The following is a 17,213-nucleotide window of genomic DNA, read 5'->3' as shown; positions in this document are numbered from 1 at the left end:
CTATGTTGGTCTGGTATGGTTCCCAATCAGAGGCAGCTGTCTATCGTTGTCTCTGATTGGGGATCATATTTAGGCAGCCTTTCCCCACCTGTTGTTTGTGGGATCTTGATTTTGTATTGTTGCTTTTTAGCCATACAAAGATGAACGTTTCGTTTGTTACTCTTTCTTGTTTTGCGCCTGTTATCATAAATTAAAAAAAGATTAACCTACCCCACGCTGCATCTTGGTCCGACCATTCTTCCAACAACAATCGTTACAAACGTTCTTTCCGTTAGGGCATGTGATTGTTACGAAACAGTACATATAATCCGCAGTGCCCTGAAACAAAGGCACGCAGCCTGTTTTTATTTATAGGCTGTCTTCAACTGGTCCATTTCAAATTATTTTCTTACAAGTTTTTTATTTTCTAAGAACAATTTGAATTGAGGTGTGTTCCGCCTCATTCATTCACATAAAAGTAATAATTTTTACTTTTGCGGACCAATTCATTTTTTAGACATTTCTGACCCGGACAGAATTCCCCCAAAAATTCCCAATTGTTTGTGCAGATCAAGTCTGCAGACATTTGCTCATCTCCCGTCCTGCACACACGTGTTCACATTTTCAGTCTTTTGCCTGCATCGCAGTCATAGTTGTTTTCGTTACCAATAATAACTTTGGAAATGTGGCGTTTCTATCAAAGTAAGTTCCTTATCACGTTATAATAGTTTCTGCATGTCGTGTTATGTCGTTTCTATTGTAGCATAATATTTGTGTGTATATTCCTTATAACCGAGGACATGCGAGGCAACGTTACTCATTTCATAACCTTTATAGTGTTATACTCAATGCTTAGGTAGCTAGTTATAGTTATATTAGTAGTTTTATTCAATTGTGCTTATGTAGCTAGCTATATTCTTCTATTAGCTCTGTAAAACAATGCTAATCACGTCAAAAGTATTGGCTTGTTGTATTTTGAAGCTACCCTGGAAAAATTATACCACTTGGTCCTTTTCTGAGTGCATTCCACAAGGCTGTTTATCATGTTCGCCTTTTCCACTGCCCCCATTTTGAGGTTATAGTCAAGCACGCAGTCTGGTTTGATTTGTCTCTCTTCCGTCAGGTGGTCCACCTTCCCTGTGGCTGATATGGTTGCTGTATGGACAGTGGAGAGGACATGGATGCCTTGTTTGTCATGCCACTTTACTGCCAGCTGTTGACATTTCTTATTTTGTATAATGGGTCATTTAGGGTGGCAGTAGCATTGTTGATGAAATGCAGTCATCGCAGCAGAACTAGGAAGTGGTCTTGGGAAAAGAGGGTGGCAAAGAAGGGAGTTGCAAACATAGGATCTGTGCTCCAGTATTCTCTTAGGGAGTTTTTCTTTACTATCCTCATGAGAAGGACTGTCACCAGGAAGGTTTACATTTCACTAATTGTGGTTGTCCCCCCCATTTCTGGCTGTCTCTTCTCCTGTAGCTCCAAGGCACAGCAATTGGTCTCCTCTACTATGTCTCCCACCAGCTCCTCTGTCAGAAACAACTTGAAGCACTATGCCTCAGATGTAAATGGCAAGGAGCGTTGCACTCCAGACTGGGACTCATCAAAGCAAACAGCAGGGCCAGGAGGGGTGAAATGGCTGGCAGCCTTCCAGCTACCACAGAACTCCTGTACTTCATCCACTGTCATTCTGCCTCCATCACCACCAGCATCTTCAAAGGGAACTGGGACTTTGTCAGTGGACAAGGGGTCCTCAGATTCAGGGTTCTCAATGGCTGGGAGGCAGCTCCTCACTGTCACTGTCAGAATCTGATTCCTGACCTTCAGACTCATTGTCAGAATTTTAAAAAATCTCCAGAATTTCTGCATTTGTGAGTTGTCTCCTTTTGAAAGACATTGCTAATGCAACAGCTTAGCTCACTAGCTACATACATAAACAACAACACTGATTGGCTCAGAGTGGGAGTGAGAGGTTACGTGATTGACTGTCTTTACACCCCTTTTGTATCAGTAAATCACTATCAGAAAATGATTTGTGTGGTAGTTATTGATATATTTACTGTTTTATTCACATGTTTTTGAAGTTCCGGTGATAAATCATGCATTCCGATTCTTGCATAGATTGTAACGGGCACATATTATTTGTGCAAAATACTTTTTTGAAGGTTGTACTGATTATGATGAGCTAAGCTAATTCCAGCCATGTGTGGCGCCATGTTTGTTGACATAAAATGCATTCTGGGTTTCACGTAATCGTTTATCGGACCAAAGATGCTATAACAAAATGAGGTGAGTAAGGGTTCACAAATTTTTTGAGAACTTCAGGATGTGAATGGTGGGATGTGAACGATGGTAGACGACACACCCCTTCATCATGCATACTATAAGCAGAACAAACTCATCTTGTCTTCTCTTATTATCTTTGGTTTCTGTGAGGAAAAAAAGCATGGCGGCCGGCTGAAACTAATCATCGCCGGATTACTTTCGATTTCTAGAAAGTGTTTTATTAAATTATTTTGATAAATGGTGAGCTCACCCGTGATGTGATTAATTATATAAAGTAATCACTATTAGCTCATTCATATTGTAGTTTATGTCAATCGAGAATTATAAAATATGACCGCTTGTGTTGCGTCAATCTTTCCCCAGTTAGCACTAGGACAAATGTAGCCTATATTTTTCCGGTTTGGATGATTGTGTTATGCTATAGATACTTCTGTGAATATCTATACATTGCATCCAAAAATAAAATGCTCACATTCTGGACGTAAGGACTGTGATTGTGTAAATAGTTTCTGAAAAAAGGTGTGGCCAGCTCAAATGCTGGGCTTGTGATATATTGCCAATATATCACTTCTAAGGGCTGTATCCAGGAACTCCATGTTGCATCGTGCTTAAAGGAACAGCACTTAACCGTGGTATATTGGACATACACCAGACCCCTTGGGCCTTATTGCTTAACTTCTTATGGATGGAGGCGCTATTGTCATGTTCGGATGAAAAGCATGCCCAGAGTAAACTGCCTGCTACTCAGGCCCAGAAGCTAAGACATGCATATTATTAGTATATTCGGATAGAAAACACTCTGAAGTCTCTAAAACTGTTTGAATGATGTCCGTGAGTATAACAGAACTCATATGGCAGGCAAAAACCTGAGAAAAAATCCAACCAGGAAGTGGGAAATCTGAGGTTTGTAGGTTTTCAAGTCATTGCCTATTGAATATACATATATACATATATTGAATATGACGCCCTTCTTCCGCCCGGAGAGATTTTTTACATTTTACATTTAAGTCATTTAGCAGACGCTCTTATCCAGAGCGACTTACAAGTTGGTGCATTCACCTTATGATGTCAGTGGAACAACCACTTTACAAATAGTGCATCTAACTCCTAAGGGGGGGGGGGGGGGTTAGAAGGATTACTTTATCCTATCCTAGGTATTCCTTAAAGAGGTGGGGTTTCAGGTGTCTCCGGAAGGTGGTGATTGATTCCGCTGACCTGGCGTCGTGGGGGAGTTTGTTCCACCATTGGGGTGCCAGAGCAGCGAACAGTTTTGACTGGGCTGAGCGGGAGCTGTACTTCCTCAGAGGTAGGGAGCGAGCAGGCCAGAGGTGGATGAACGCAGTGCCCTTGTTTGGGTGTAGGGCCTGATCAGAGCCTGAAGGTACGGAGGTGCCGTTCCCCTCACAGCTCCGTAGGCAAGCACCATGGTCTTGTAGCGGATGCGAGCTTCAACTGGAAGCCAGTGGAGAGAGCGGAGGAGCGGGGTGACGTGAGAGAACTTGGGAAAGTTGAACACCAGACGGGCTGCGGCGTTCTGGATGAGTTGTAGGGGTTTAATCGCACAGGCAGGGAGCCCAGCCAACAGCGAGTTGCAGTAATCCAGACGGGAGATGACAAGTGCCGGGATAAGGACCTGCGCCGCTTCCTGTGTGAGGCAGGGTCGTACTCTGCGAATGTTGTAGAGCATGAACCTACAGGAACGGGTCACCGCTTGATGTTGGTTGAGAACGACAGGGTGTTGTCCAGGATCACGCCAAGGTTCTTAGCGCTCTGGGAGGGAGGACACAATGGAGTTGTCACCGTGATGGCAAGATCATGGAACGGCAGTCCTTCCCCGGGAGGAAGAGCAGCTCCGTCTTGCCGAGGTTCAGCTTGAGGTGGTGATCCGTCATCCACACTGATATGTCTGCCAGACATGCAGAGATGCGATTCGCCACCTGGTTATCAGAAGGGGGAAAGGAGAATTAATTGTGTGTCGTCTGCATAGCAATGATAGGAGAGACCATGTGAGGATATGAACGAGCCAAGTGACTTGGTGTATAGCGAGAATAGGAGAGGGCTAGAACAGAGCCCGGGGGACACCAGTGGTGAGAGCACGTGGTGCGGAGACAGATTCTCGCCACGCCACCTGGTAGGAGCGACCTGTCAGGTAGGACGCAATCCAAGCGTGGGCCGCGCCGGAGATGCCCAACTCGGAGAGGTGGGAGGAGGATCTGATGGTTCACAGTATCAAAGGCAGCCGATAGGTCTAGAAGGATGAGAGCAGAGGAGAGAGAGTTAGCTTTAGCAGTGCGGAGCGCCTCCGTGACACAGAGAAGAGACAGTCTCAGTTGAATGACTAGTCTTGAAACCTGACTGATTTGGATCAAGAAGGTCATTCTGAGAGAGATAGCAGGAGAGCTGGCCAAGGAGAGAAAAGAAAGAAGGGATACTGGTCTGTAGTTGTTGACATCYGAGGGATCGAGTGTAGGTTTTTTCAGAAGGTGTTTAGAGATGTTCAGAGATGTTTATTTATGTCTGCGCGATGCACAAAGAATCCCGGTGGCTGTACCGACTCCGACAGCATATCCCGAGAGAGCCATGTTTCCGTGAAATATAGTATGTTACAATCCCTGATGTCTCTCTGGAAAGCAAACCTTGCTTAATTTCATCTTCCTTGTTATCAAGAGACTGGACATTAGCGAGTAATATACTCGGAAGCAGTGGGTGGTGTCACGAACCGGCTCAAAGCCCGTAACAAAAGGGAGACAACGTGGAGATAAGGAGTAACAAATATATATTTATTAAATAAAGTAACTAAGTACANTGTCACGAACCGGCTCAAAGCCCGTAACAAAAGGGAGACAACGTGGAGATAAGGAGTAACAAATATATATTTATTAAATAAAGTAACTAAGTACAATATACAATGGTGTGTGTAATCAGTAATCAGTAGTGTAAGTGAGTGTTTAGCATGCATGAATGTGATAATGCAGGGTGTTGAAAGGTGCCAAAGCAAACAGCCAAAAAGCACCACGAAACACAACAAAACGCACCACGAAACACAACAAAATCTATCAAGGTGTCTGCATGGAGAGAGTCTCCTCCATGAATGGGGAAGTGGTGCATTTATCCTATGACAGTGGGCCCAGGTGTTTCCCATGTAGCTGACGACCCTCCCAACTCCGCCCACCGGCATCCTAATAAGGAAACAAGAACAAAGAGAGAATACGGCAGACAGAGTGGGAGGGTCGTCACATTCCCCCCCATAAAACCGGGGACCAACAAGGACCCCGGAACAACATACCGGCCCCTGCGTCCCCAAATTGACACAGCCCCTGCGTTCCCAAATTGACACAGCCTCTGCGTCCCCAAATTGACACAGCCTCTGCGTCCCCAAATTGACACAGCCTCTGCGTCCCCAAATTGACACAGCCTCTGCGCCCCCAAATTGACACAGCCTCTGCGTCCCAAATTGATGAGGGGTTACGTGTTCACACTTCCAATTTGCCCCCAGCCAACCTCCTCCTCCCCAGACCTCAGCAACCTTTGCGCACGGGAAGCAACATTTAAGAGGAAAGAAGACTCCCCAGACCTCAGCAACCTTAGGGCATAGGAAGCAACTTTTAAGAGGAAAGAAGAACACAAGAACAGGAGGGAATAGACAGGAAAGACAGAACCTGACAATACAAACATTCAGGAACAGGGCGCACGAGAGACCACATCAACTACAAACTCCAACGAAAAGAACATCAAGGTCCTTAATTCAACAACTCCCAACGATTCATAGTCACTTCCCAACGATTCATAGTCACTTCCCAACGATCCATAGTCACTTCCCAACGATTCATAGTCACTTCCCAACGATTCATAGTCACTTCCCAACGATTCACAGTCACTTCCCAACATAACAGAATAACTCATTTCAATCATAATGTACTGATGTTGAAGATCGTTGAACATCATTTTAACAGATCCTGATGTTAAGCAAATGAACTCGTCCACATAAGACGCCATAGTCATTAGTAAATAATCTCGCTCAACCCCTCTGCTGAGCACATCAGACCACAACCAGAGAAATGACAATCACCCTGAGCACCACAGAAGAGAGATGAGATACGGAGCTTCCCCAAAACCTACAATAACTCAACCCTAGTCTTCGTGCGGATTTGCGGTGGGTGCGGATTTGCGGTGGGTATATACATGGTATGTAGCCCGCTGGCAAGGAAATAAACCCCCCAGCACACTGGCAGATTCCACCAAGCCACGGATGTGCCCCCGAGACAACTGCTCAGTCCACAGACACCACACAAAAATAACAAACATTAACCATGCCCAACATATTCCAAAAATGAAACACGTCACTAAGCCTATCAGGGGTAAAAGGCTATAGCTCCGGGTAGCAAGTTCCACTACCCTACCCAAATCTCCAACCGAGGTACACAGCCGATTACTCACCTCAGACCGATGTCCCAACAGAAGGTAGAACAAGAGTTTCCAGGCTGGGCAGGGCCTGGAAACTAACCATTATACTCTCTCCAACGCAGCACACAAACCAAACAACAAAGGCAACCAATACTGGGCCTATCAAACTCAAACAACATATGCAAACCAAACACGTACCTCCACGTTCTCCCAAACCAATATGTTCAAAAAATCCTGGATGAGCCCCCACTTGTCACGAACCGGCTCAAAGCCCGTAACAAAAGGGAGACAACGTGGAGATAAGGAGTAACAAATATATATTTATTAAATAAAGTAACTAAGTACAATATACAATGGTGTGTGTAATCAGTAATCAGTAGTGTAAGTGAGTGTTTAGCATGCATGAATGTGATAATGCAGGGTGTTGAAAGGTGCCAAAGCAAACAACCAAAAAGCACCARGAAACACAACAAAACGCACCACGAAACACAACAAAATCTATCAAGGTGTCTGCATGGAGAGAGTCTCCTCCATGAATGGGGAAGTGGTGCATTTATCCTATGACAGTGGGCCCAGGTGTTTCCCATGTAGCTGACGACCCTCCCAACTCCGCCCACCGGCATCCTAATAAGGAAACAAGAACAAAGAGAGAATACGGCAGACAGAGTGGGAGGGTCGTCACAGTGGTGTACGTGCCTCCGAAGTCTGACCAGAGGGCCACTCAGTCTTCCTCTTCTGCGGCGACGTTGTTTTGGGTCAGCCTCTGGAATCAGTTCAAATGCCCTGGGTGGTTCAGACAAAGGATCCGCTTCGGGTAAGTTGTATTCCTGGTCATAGTGCTGGTAAGTTGACGTCGCTCTGACATCCAATAGTAATAACACTTAAGATTTGCTGGGCTAACAATGTAAGAAATAATACATTAAAAAAAACGAAATGCTGTGAAGTTTCCTAAGGAGTAGAAGCGAGGCGGCCCTCTCTGTCGGCGCCATCTTGCAAATGTTTTGCTTAAAAGATGCATCTGCCATTGAAAACAGCCTTCTTTGGATTTTCTACTGAAAATAAACTATTCCATATTAATAATGTATTGCCTTTAAAATCAAATAGTAAAAAAAACATAGTTACATGTAGAAAGCGATAGAAAAAGCACTCTCACAGGTCTAGTATTCATGCTTGGGCCAAATTAGCATATGTCCAATCAACTTTAATAAAGTGTAATCTGCAAAGTTGTGAACAGGGTTGTTGATTTACCTGAAAGGTCTACCTTAGTGGATGGGGGTTTACCTTAGGGGATGGGATTGCAACACTCGCCGCTCTCCTCAAAGCTTCCCTCCACCATCACCCTGTCAAACGTGGTTGGCAGCCATTTGCGCAGCCATGGCAACACTCGCTGCGAAAGCTTGTTTTTCTCCCAAAGCTTTTTGAATGTCAAAAGGTGGCCCCTCTTTTTTGCCTGTTTAATTAGAGAATGCTTATCATAGCCACATGCTGTGTGCAGCATGCCACGGCGGGGTGACAACACCCCAGTGTTGTTAAATTAATTATATCACTAATATGGACCTGATGCATGTGAAATAGCTGAACTCTACACAAATAGCTCATTAATCTGCAGACAGCCACTCCTGGGCTAGGTGACGTGGACTTGAATTTCAATACACACCCTCACCAGCCATAACCTTTCTCTCTCATCTGAGGAGAACTGTTGAGCGGTAGAGAGGACTGTTCTCTGGCTCTCTACTGTCTCTGTAACTTTCTCACTTTGAGCCAGGTGATTATACAGACCTACGCACATGCACACATACCCGCACACACATAATGTGGGTATGTTCGCACGCACATGCTCACAGACTCGCAAGTGGAGCAACTGATTGTAAAGCTCAATGCACTTATCAGAGAGAACCAAATCACCCCAACCCCCCCCCTAAAAACAAGCCAGAATTTCAATCCAAAACAGAATATTTGTGACTCTGTTGCACCTCATTAAGTGGTCCTCTGGGGCAGTTCAGAGGGACAGAGGGTGACTTTTAAATGGAGTTCCTAGACAAAGCAGGGAGTGAAATCCACAGCATCATGTCCATCTCCACCTGGAGGCAACAGAGTGGCTACACATACTTCATAATTGTTCTATTGTACCCTTATTTTACCAGGTAAATTGACTGAGAACACATTCTCATTATAGCAACGGCCTGAAGAATAGTTACAGGGGTGAATAATGAGTCAATTGGATGCTGGGGATGATTGGGGACCATGGTATTAGGGCCAAATTGGGAATTTAGCCACGGTTAACTTCTTTGATATAGGGGGCAGCATTTTCACTTTTGGATGATTTGCGAGCCTATAGTGAACTGCCTCCTACTCTGTCCCAGATGCTAATATATGCATATTATTATTACTATTGGATAGAAAACACTCTGAAGTTTCTAAAACGGTATAAATGATGTCTATGAGTATAACAGAACTCATATGGCAGGCAAAAACCTGAGAAAAAATCCAAACAAGAAGTGAGAATTCTGAGCGTCGTCGATGTTAAAGTCATCGCCTATTCAATTCCCTGTAATATATGGATCTGTTTGCACTTCCTACGCCTTCCACTAGATGTCAACAGTCAGTAGAACGTGGAATGAAGCTTATGCTGTGTTGTGGGACCGGATGGGAGGTGTTTGAGTCAGTGGTCTGGCAGAGTGCCAGTTCTTGGTAACGCACTTTCCTCATGATATCGCCATGCGTTCCATTACTTATAGAGACTGAAAAGAATGCTCCGGTTGGAACGTTATTGGATATATATGATAACAACATCCTGAAGATTCATTCTCTACTAAATTTGACCAGTTTATTCGACTTGTAATATAACTTTTTGAAGTTTTCGTCCGACGTTTGCCTGCATCTGCGCGAGCGTTTGGACATGTGTACTACACATGCTAGCAAAATTAGCTAATTGGACATAAGTAATGGACATTATTGAACAAAACAACGATTTATTGTGGAACTAGGATTCCTGGCACTGTATTCTGATGGAAATAATCAAAGGTAAGGGAATATTTATGATGTAATTTCGTATTTCTGTTGATTCCAACATGGCGGAGAAATGTTGTTAAATCTGAGCACCGTCTCAGATTATTGCATGGTGTGCTTTTTACGTAAAGTTTTTTTTAAATCTGACAGCGGTTGCATTAAGAACAAGTGTATCTTTAATTATAAGTAAAACATGTATCTTTCATCAAAGTTTATGATGAGTATTTCTGTATTTCACGTGGCTATCTTTAAATACTCTCGCTATTTTGGAGCCATTTCTGAACATGGCGCCAATGTAAAACCACGATTTCTGGCTATAAATATGCACATTATCGAACAAAACATAAATGTATTGTATAACATGATGTCATATGACTGTCATCTGATGAAGTTGTTCAAATGTTAGTGATGAATTTTATCTCTATTTGTGGGTTGTGAAAAAATGGCTGTGTTTTTTTGGGATATGGTGGTGAGCTAACATAAATATGTTGTGTTTTCGCTGTAAAACATTTTAAAAATCGGACATGTTGGCTGGATTCACAAGATGTTTATCTTTCATTTGCTGTATTGGACTTGTGATTTCATGAAATTATATTACATTAAATCCCTGTGGCGCTAGGCTAGGCTATGCTAGTCAGCGTTTCTGGTGACAATGATCCCGGATCCGGGATGGGTGGTTCAAAGAGGTTTTAATGATGTCCCTTAACACTCCCACTGACCCTGAAAGAGGCTCCTTCCCATTTCTGTCTTTCGTAAAATCCATTGTACAGTTCCATTCCCTGCTGACCACCAGCGTCTCCTCAGGCGTTACCTGTGAGAGTTCCTGTCTAAGACCCCCAAAATAGAACCCCCCTCTCTCTCCCTATGTTAGGTGCATACACATTTATAAAGACAAAACCCATGTTGTTAATTTCTGCTTTTACTACAAGCAGCCTACCCCTACATACCTCCTTTGAGGTGCACATTTTTACAGACAGACCCCGTACAAAAAGGACTGCCACCCCTGCACTAAAATACGTCCCATGGCTCAACACACTTTCCACTTTCCACCAGAGCCCCAATCAACTTCATTCAACACATCACTGTGCGTCTCTTGCAGAAACAACACCGGTACTTTTTTTGATTTACATTTTCACCCAATACACTCCTCTTTCCCTTATCTCTGGCACCATTTATATTACGCGAGCCTACCCGAAGAGTCTCCGTAATAAGTGGGATGAATCCAGCAAAAAAAGAGACCAATAACAAAGCTCAAAAAGCCCCAGTGCCAGAAAAAACGATTAATGTAAACAGCGTCTAAAGGTAGACATTTTCATATATGAAGGGCACATTTTGGCATTTGCTGTATGATCGATGAGAAACTACATATTGCAAATGTACGATCCCTTACTAGACATCCGCGAATGTTTGTAAAATTCGCCGATGGCGGCGGGCCGTGCTCCGGGGCCAGATCTTCCGGGGAAGTCATCGAACGAAGTCTCTCGGACATTCGGTTTCCGTTTTATGAAATGTTCTATTTTTTTGTCATTTTTCCGCTGTCCCGGTAAATTCCAACAGATGGCGAAAGGAATCTTATTGCAAATGTACAAAACATCACCAATCACGACATGGCCATTTCTCCTAAACGGAAAAGACTTTGAAGGCGAAACTTGGTGAGCATAGGTTTCGACTAATGGGCTGTTAACCCCAAAAAAGATGGCGTCGAGGCTCAACGATTTTTGTGTTAAGGCCATTTTTCTGGGATTAAAGGTCAAAAACAAAAATAGAGCGCTAATTTGACCACTGCACGTCAAAGTACATGAACCCACAGTGTCAGGAAAAAAAGAACCAGCCATTTATCTATTGTAATTTGACAAAAATCGTCAAAGCAGAAATCTCCCAACTTCATCAGATGACAGTCTTATAACATGTTATACAATACATTTATGTTTTGTTCGAAAATGTGCATATTTGAGGTATAAATCATAGTTTTACATTGCAGCTACCATAAAAAAATATCACCAAAGCAGCCAGAATAATTACAGAGAGCAACGTGAAATACCTAAATACTCATCATAAAACATTTATGAAAAATACATGGTGTACAGCAAATGAAAGTTTTTAAGTGTTTTACAGCGAAAACACAATATAGCATTATATCAGCTTACCACAATAGACAACCACACAAACGCATTTATTAGCAGCAAAAGGTAGCGATCGCAAAAACCAGCAAAAGACATAAAATGAATCACTAACCTTGACCAACTTCATCAGATGACAGTCTTATAACATCAGGTTATACAATACACTTATGTTTTGTTCGAAAATGTGCATATTTAGAGCTGCAAACCGTGGTTATACATTGTGAATACGTAGCCAAACTGCACAAAATTGTCCGGAGATATTTTGGACAGTCACCTAATCTAATCAAAGAACTCATCATAAACTTTACTAAAAAATACATGTTGTACAGCAAATGAAAGATACACTAGTTAATGCAATCGCCGTGTTAGATTTTTTAAAATAACTTTAGTACGACATACAGCTTACGTTATAGCGAGACAGCGCCTGCAATGAGGGCGGAAAATAGTACTAAACATTTTCCACAGAAATACGAAATAACATCATAAATGGTTCCTACTTTTGCTGAGCTTCCATCAGAATCTTGTACAAGGAGTCCTTTGTCCAGAATAAATCGTTGTTTGGTTTTAGAATGTCCTCTTCGCCTGTCGAATTAGCAACCATAGCTAGCCATGTGGCGCAAACGTGCCCAACTTCACCTCACACCTCACAAAATTCCAAAACTCGCAATAAACGTTCAATAAACTGATACAACTCGGTTGAAAAAAACTACTTTATGATGTTTTTATCACATCTATCAAATAAAATCAGAGCCGGCGATATCTACCGTGTATACCGAAAGCTTTTCAGAAGGCAATCTGGGGTTCCTTCTCGCGCCTTCGAAGACGATGAAATTTCCAGTCACTTCATTCCAAAAGCTCTTGTTCGGCCTCAGATCAAGCTAGACACCCCATTCCACCTCCCACTGCCTGTTGGCATCTAGTGGAAGGCGTAGTAAGTGCATGTATATCCAGAGATTTCAAGCAAATTAATAGGAAGGCCCTGGAACAGAGCCTCGATTTCAGATTTTTCACTTCCTGTCAGGAAGTTTGCTGCAAAATGAGTTCTGTTTTACTCACAGATATAATTCAAACTTGAGAGTGTTTTCTATCCAATAGTAATAATAATATGCATATTGTACGAGCTAGAATAGAGTACGAGGCAGTTTCATTTGGGCACGATTTTTTACAAAGTGAAAACAGCGCCCCCCTATTGAGAAAAGGTTTTAATAAACAGATCACTGACCATCTCGAATCCCACCGTACCTTCTCCGCTGTGCAATCCGGTTTCCGAGCCGGTCACGGGTGCACCTCAGCCACGCTCAAGGTACTAAATGATATCATAACCGCCATCGATAAAAGACAGTACTGTGCAGCCGTCTTCATCGACCTGGCCAAGGCTTTCGACTCTGTCAATCACCATATTCTTATCGGCAGACTCAGTAGCCTCGGTTTTTCTGATGACTGCCTTGCCTGGTTCACCAACTACTTTGCAGACAGAGTTCAGTGTGTAAAATCGGAGGGCATGTTGTCCGGTCCTCTGGCAGTCTCTATGGGGGTACCACAGGGTTCAATTCTTGGGCCGACTCTTTTCTCTGTATATATCAATGATGTTGCTCTTGTTGCGGGCGATTCCCTGATCCACCTCTACGCAGACGACACCATTCTGTATACTTCTGGCCCTTCCTTGGACACTGTGCTATCTAACCTCCAAATGAGCTTCAATGCCATACAACACTCTTTCCGTGGCCTCCAACTGCTCTTAACGCTAGTAAAACCAAATGCATGCTTTTCAACCGTTCGCTGCCTGCACCCACCCGCCCGACTAGCATCACCACCCTGGATGGTTCCGACCTAGAATATGTGGACATAAATACCTAGGTGTCTGGCTAGACTGTAAACTCTCCTTCCAGACTCATATTAAACATCTCCAATCCAAAATCAAATCAAGAATTGGCTTTCCATTTCGCAACAAAGCCTCCTTCACTCACGCCGCCAAAACTTACCCTAGTAAAACTGACTATCCTACCGATCCTCGACTTCGGCGATGTCATCTACYAAATAGCTTCCAATACTCTACTCAGCAAACTAGATGCAGTTTATCATAGTGCCATCCGTTTTGTTACTAAAACACCTTATACCACCCACCACTGCGACCTGTATGCTCTAGTCGGCTGGCCCTCGCTACATATTCGTCGCCAGACCCACTGGCTCCAGGTCATCTATAAGTCCATGCTAGGTAAAGCTCCGCCTTATCTCAGTTCTCTGGTCACGATAACAACACCCACCCGTAGCACGCGCTCCGGCAGGTATATCTCACTGATCATCCCAAAAGCCAACACCTCATTTGGCCGCCTTTCCTTCCAGTTCTCTGCTGCCTGTGACTGGAACGAATTGCAAAAATAGCTGAAGTTGGAGACTTTTAATTCCCTCACCAACTTTAAACATCTGCTATCTGAGCAGCTAACCGATCGCTGCAGCTGTACATAGTCCGTCGGTATATAGCCCACCCAATTTACCTACCTCATCCCCATACTGTTTTTATTTATTTACTTTTCTGCTCTTTTGCACACCAGTATCTCTACTTGCACATGATCTGATGATTTATCACTCCAGTGTTAATCTGCTAAATTGTAATTATTCGCTCCTATGGTGTCACGTTCCTGACCTTTTTTCTGTTAGTTTTTGTATGTGTTAGCTGGTCAGGACGTGAGTTTGGGTGGGCAGTCTATGTTTTCTGTTTCTATGTTGGTTTGGGTACCTAATATGGTTCTCAATTAGAGGCAGGTGGTTTTCATCTCCTCTGATTGAGAATCATATTAAGGTAGGTGGGGTCACATTGTTTGTTTGTGGGTGGTTGTCTCCTGTGTTAGTGTCTGTCTATGTTGCACCATACGGGACTGTTTCGGTTTGTTTGTTCATTTTGTTCGTTCGGTTTTTATGTAGTCATTTCCCTGTTCGTGCGTTCTTCGTGTTACATGTAAGTTCTTACGTCCAGGTTTGTCTACATTCGTTTTGTTATTTTGTTAGTTAATTCAAGTATAGTTCGTTTTTTGTCTTCGTTGTTTTGTCGTGTCTAAATAAATATCATGTCTAAGTATCACGCTGCAGTTTGGTTCAATCCCTGCTCCTCCTCTTCGGATGAAGAGGAACGCCGTTACATATGGCCTATTTATTGCCTACCTCCTCATGCCTTTTCCACACAATGTATATAGACTCTTTTTTTTCCTACTGTGTTATTGACTTGTTTATTGTTTACTCCATGTGTAACTCTGTGTTGTTGTCTGTTCACACTGCTATGCTTTATCTTGGCCAGGTCGCAGTTGTAAATGAGAACTTGTTCTCAACTAGCCTACCTGGTTAAATAAAGGTGAAATAAAAATGAATAAATAAATAAATTGTCAACCATTGCCAAGCTGATCTGGCCCATTGTGATCCTCACAGGACAGTCATGTCATTAGCTTCAGTGGCAAGCCAGCAGTGGGATGCAAGGTGGTATGCTGCTGGCACATACTGTGTGTTATTATTATTATTATTATTGTAACGGCTGTCTATCTCTTCCTCCTCATCTGACGAGGAGAGGCGAGGATCGGAGGACCAATACGCAGAGTGGTAAGTTTCCATGTTTTAATATAATCCACGAAATCAAGACACAATACAAAATAACAAAAGAATTAACCGAAACAGTCCTGTGTGGCACAAACACTGACACAGGAAACAAACACCCACAAACCAACAGTGAAAACAGGCAACCTAAATATGGCTCCCAATCAGAGACAATGCAAAACACCTGCGTCTGATTGAGAACCATATCAGGCTAAATGAACAAACCTAAACATAGAAACAAATAACATAGATTGCCCACCCCAACTCACGCCCTGACCATACTAAATAAAGACAAAACAAAGGAAAATAAGTCAGAACGTGACAATTATTATTATCTTAAGTCATTAATTGGTAGTTTGGCAGTGGAATTTCCCCAGTTTCAAATACAGTTTCTGTTCCTCAGTAAAATGTTAAATTCTTGTAATTCTGTCTTGTGAAAATGTTCTATAGCTATTTGGCAAGCCCTTTCATTTCACTGTTTTCACTGAGTTGCACAAAATCAACATAAATCTTCCGTGTGATTTAGAAATCTTTAGTGGTGAAAAGATTAATCAAACAAAAAAAGGTAATATAATGCCCTAGAAGAGTTAGTTTCAGGTGACCCAAGTTCAGGGAAGTCGTTCTGTCTAGAGGCTTTTTAGGCCCGCCATAGACAAATGCCAATGTTGTCAGGGAGTTGTACATCAGCCACACAGGGTGGATATATCAGTGAGACTGGTGAGGGAATGTTGAAACAATATCTCTTCTCTTGGCAGTTACTGTTATCCCTCATCAAATGCCATTGAAGGAGTATCAGTTGTCTTGTACTCTACGCTAATTATTATTAATTGTCGAGAACTGCCACTGTGCTATTGTTATATAAGACATTGTGGACAATAATCACAAATTAGTGGGAAATTTTAGTATTCACTCTGGCAATGGCCACTCCATTACAACAGTATTCCACATTCATAGCCATTGGTTGAAAGTATACACTTTGCTCAAAACAACACAGTATTGGGGAAATAACACCCATTGGAAATAATACCCATTCAAATGTACACCCAGGCTCTCCACAATTTGTTTACAAACATTAACGATAATAAGCAGCCGTATCTCTGTTTACTTATCAACATCACATTTCCAGATGCTCCCTCTTATCTTAATCACTCTAGATCCGTTTATCAAACAACATCTGATTTGGTGTCAGTCAGCGAACTGGAGTTCTCATCAGTCAAGGCTGTTGTTCATGGACCACATGCTGATGAGTGGCTCTGTGTGGGTGTGTTTGTGTGTGTGTGTGAGTGTGTGTTGTTTCTCTATCTGCTAATCTTCAGCATTATACCTCCATTCTTGTCATTTATTTCATTAACTAGGATTACACCCTCCCCTCTTTAACAGTGGATGAAATCTCGCCCGCCAGATGAGAGAGGAGTGGATAACGCTGTGTTTCCATAATTATCATTTATTAGAGTTTTGTCCTTAAGATCCAAATTGGGGGGGGACGTTATGAGGAATGTTCGGTGCTCCCGCTTCTCCCTAATTGCTTCCAAGGGTTTACTTGCCAGGCTTGCAGAGAGAATAGCGATAGGTTACTGTTCCGTGCATTCCATGAATTTGTTTTAGCAAAGTACCTGCTTTGAGAAGATACAGTATGCAATTTAGTTAAGTATTAACTCATTTAGAATAGAGTTCCCCCCCTGAACGCAGATAACCCTCATTAGCCCTATTTTCACTCTTTGTGGAAATATCTTTATCATCTTTACAGTATATTTCTATAAAATATTACTATGTAATTACAATTTAACCAGAAACCATGGTTACCTGCGGATGTCATATTTGTACAGTACT

The 17,213-nt window shown here is 42.7% G+C and overlaps 1 pseudogene; it reads right to left on the bottom strand.

Moving 5' to 3' along the window:
- Positions 1–3,390: 3,390 nt before the first annotated feature.
- LOC139023835 (uncharacterized) lies at positions 3,391–6,261 on the bottom strand (annotated as a pseudogene).
- Between the last annotated feature and the right edge of the window lie 10,952 nt (positions 6,262–17,213).

This window comes from Salvelinus sp. IW2-2015, linkage group LG37 (genome assembly GCF_002910315.2).
Source record: "Salvelinus sp. IW2-2015 linkage group LG37, ASM291031v2, whole genome shotgun sequence".
NCBI classification, from domain to species: domain Eukaryota; kingdom Metazoa; phylum Chordata; class Actinopteri; order Salmoniformes; family Salmonidae; genus Salvelinus; species Salvelinus sp. IW2-2015.
Note: the sequence above shows the minus strand (reverse complement) of the source record. Positions and strands in the feature narration are given on the sequence as shown.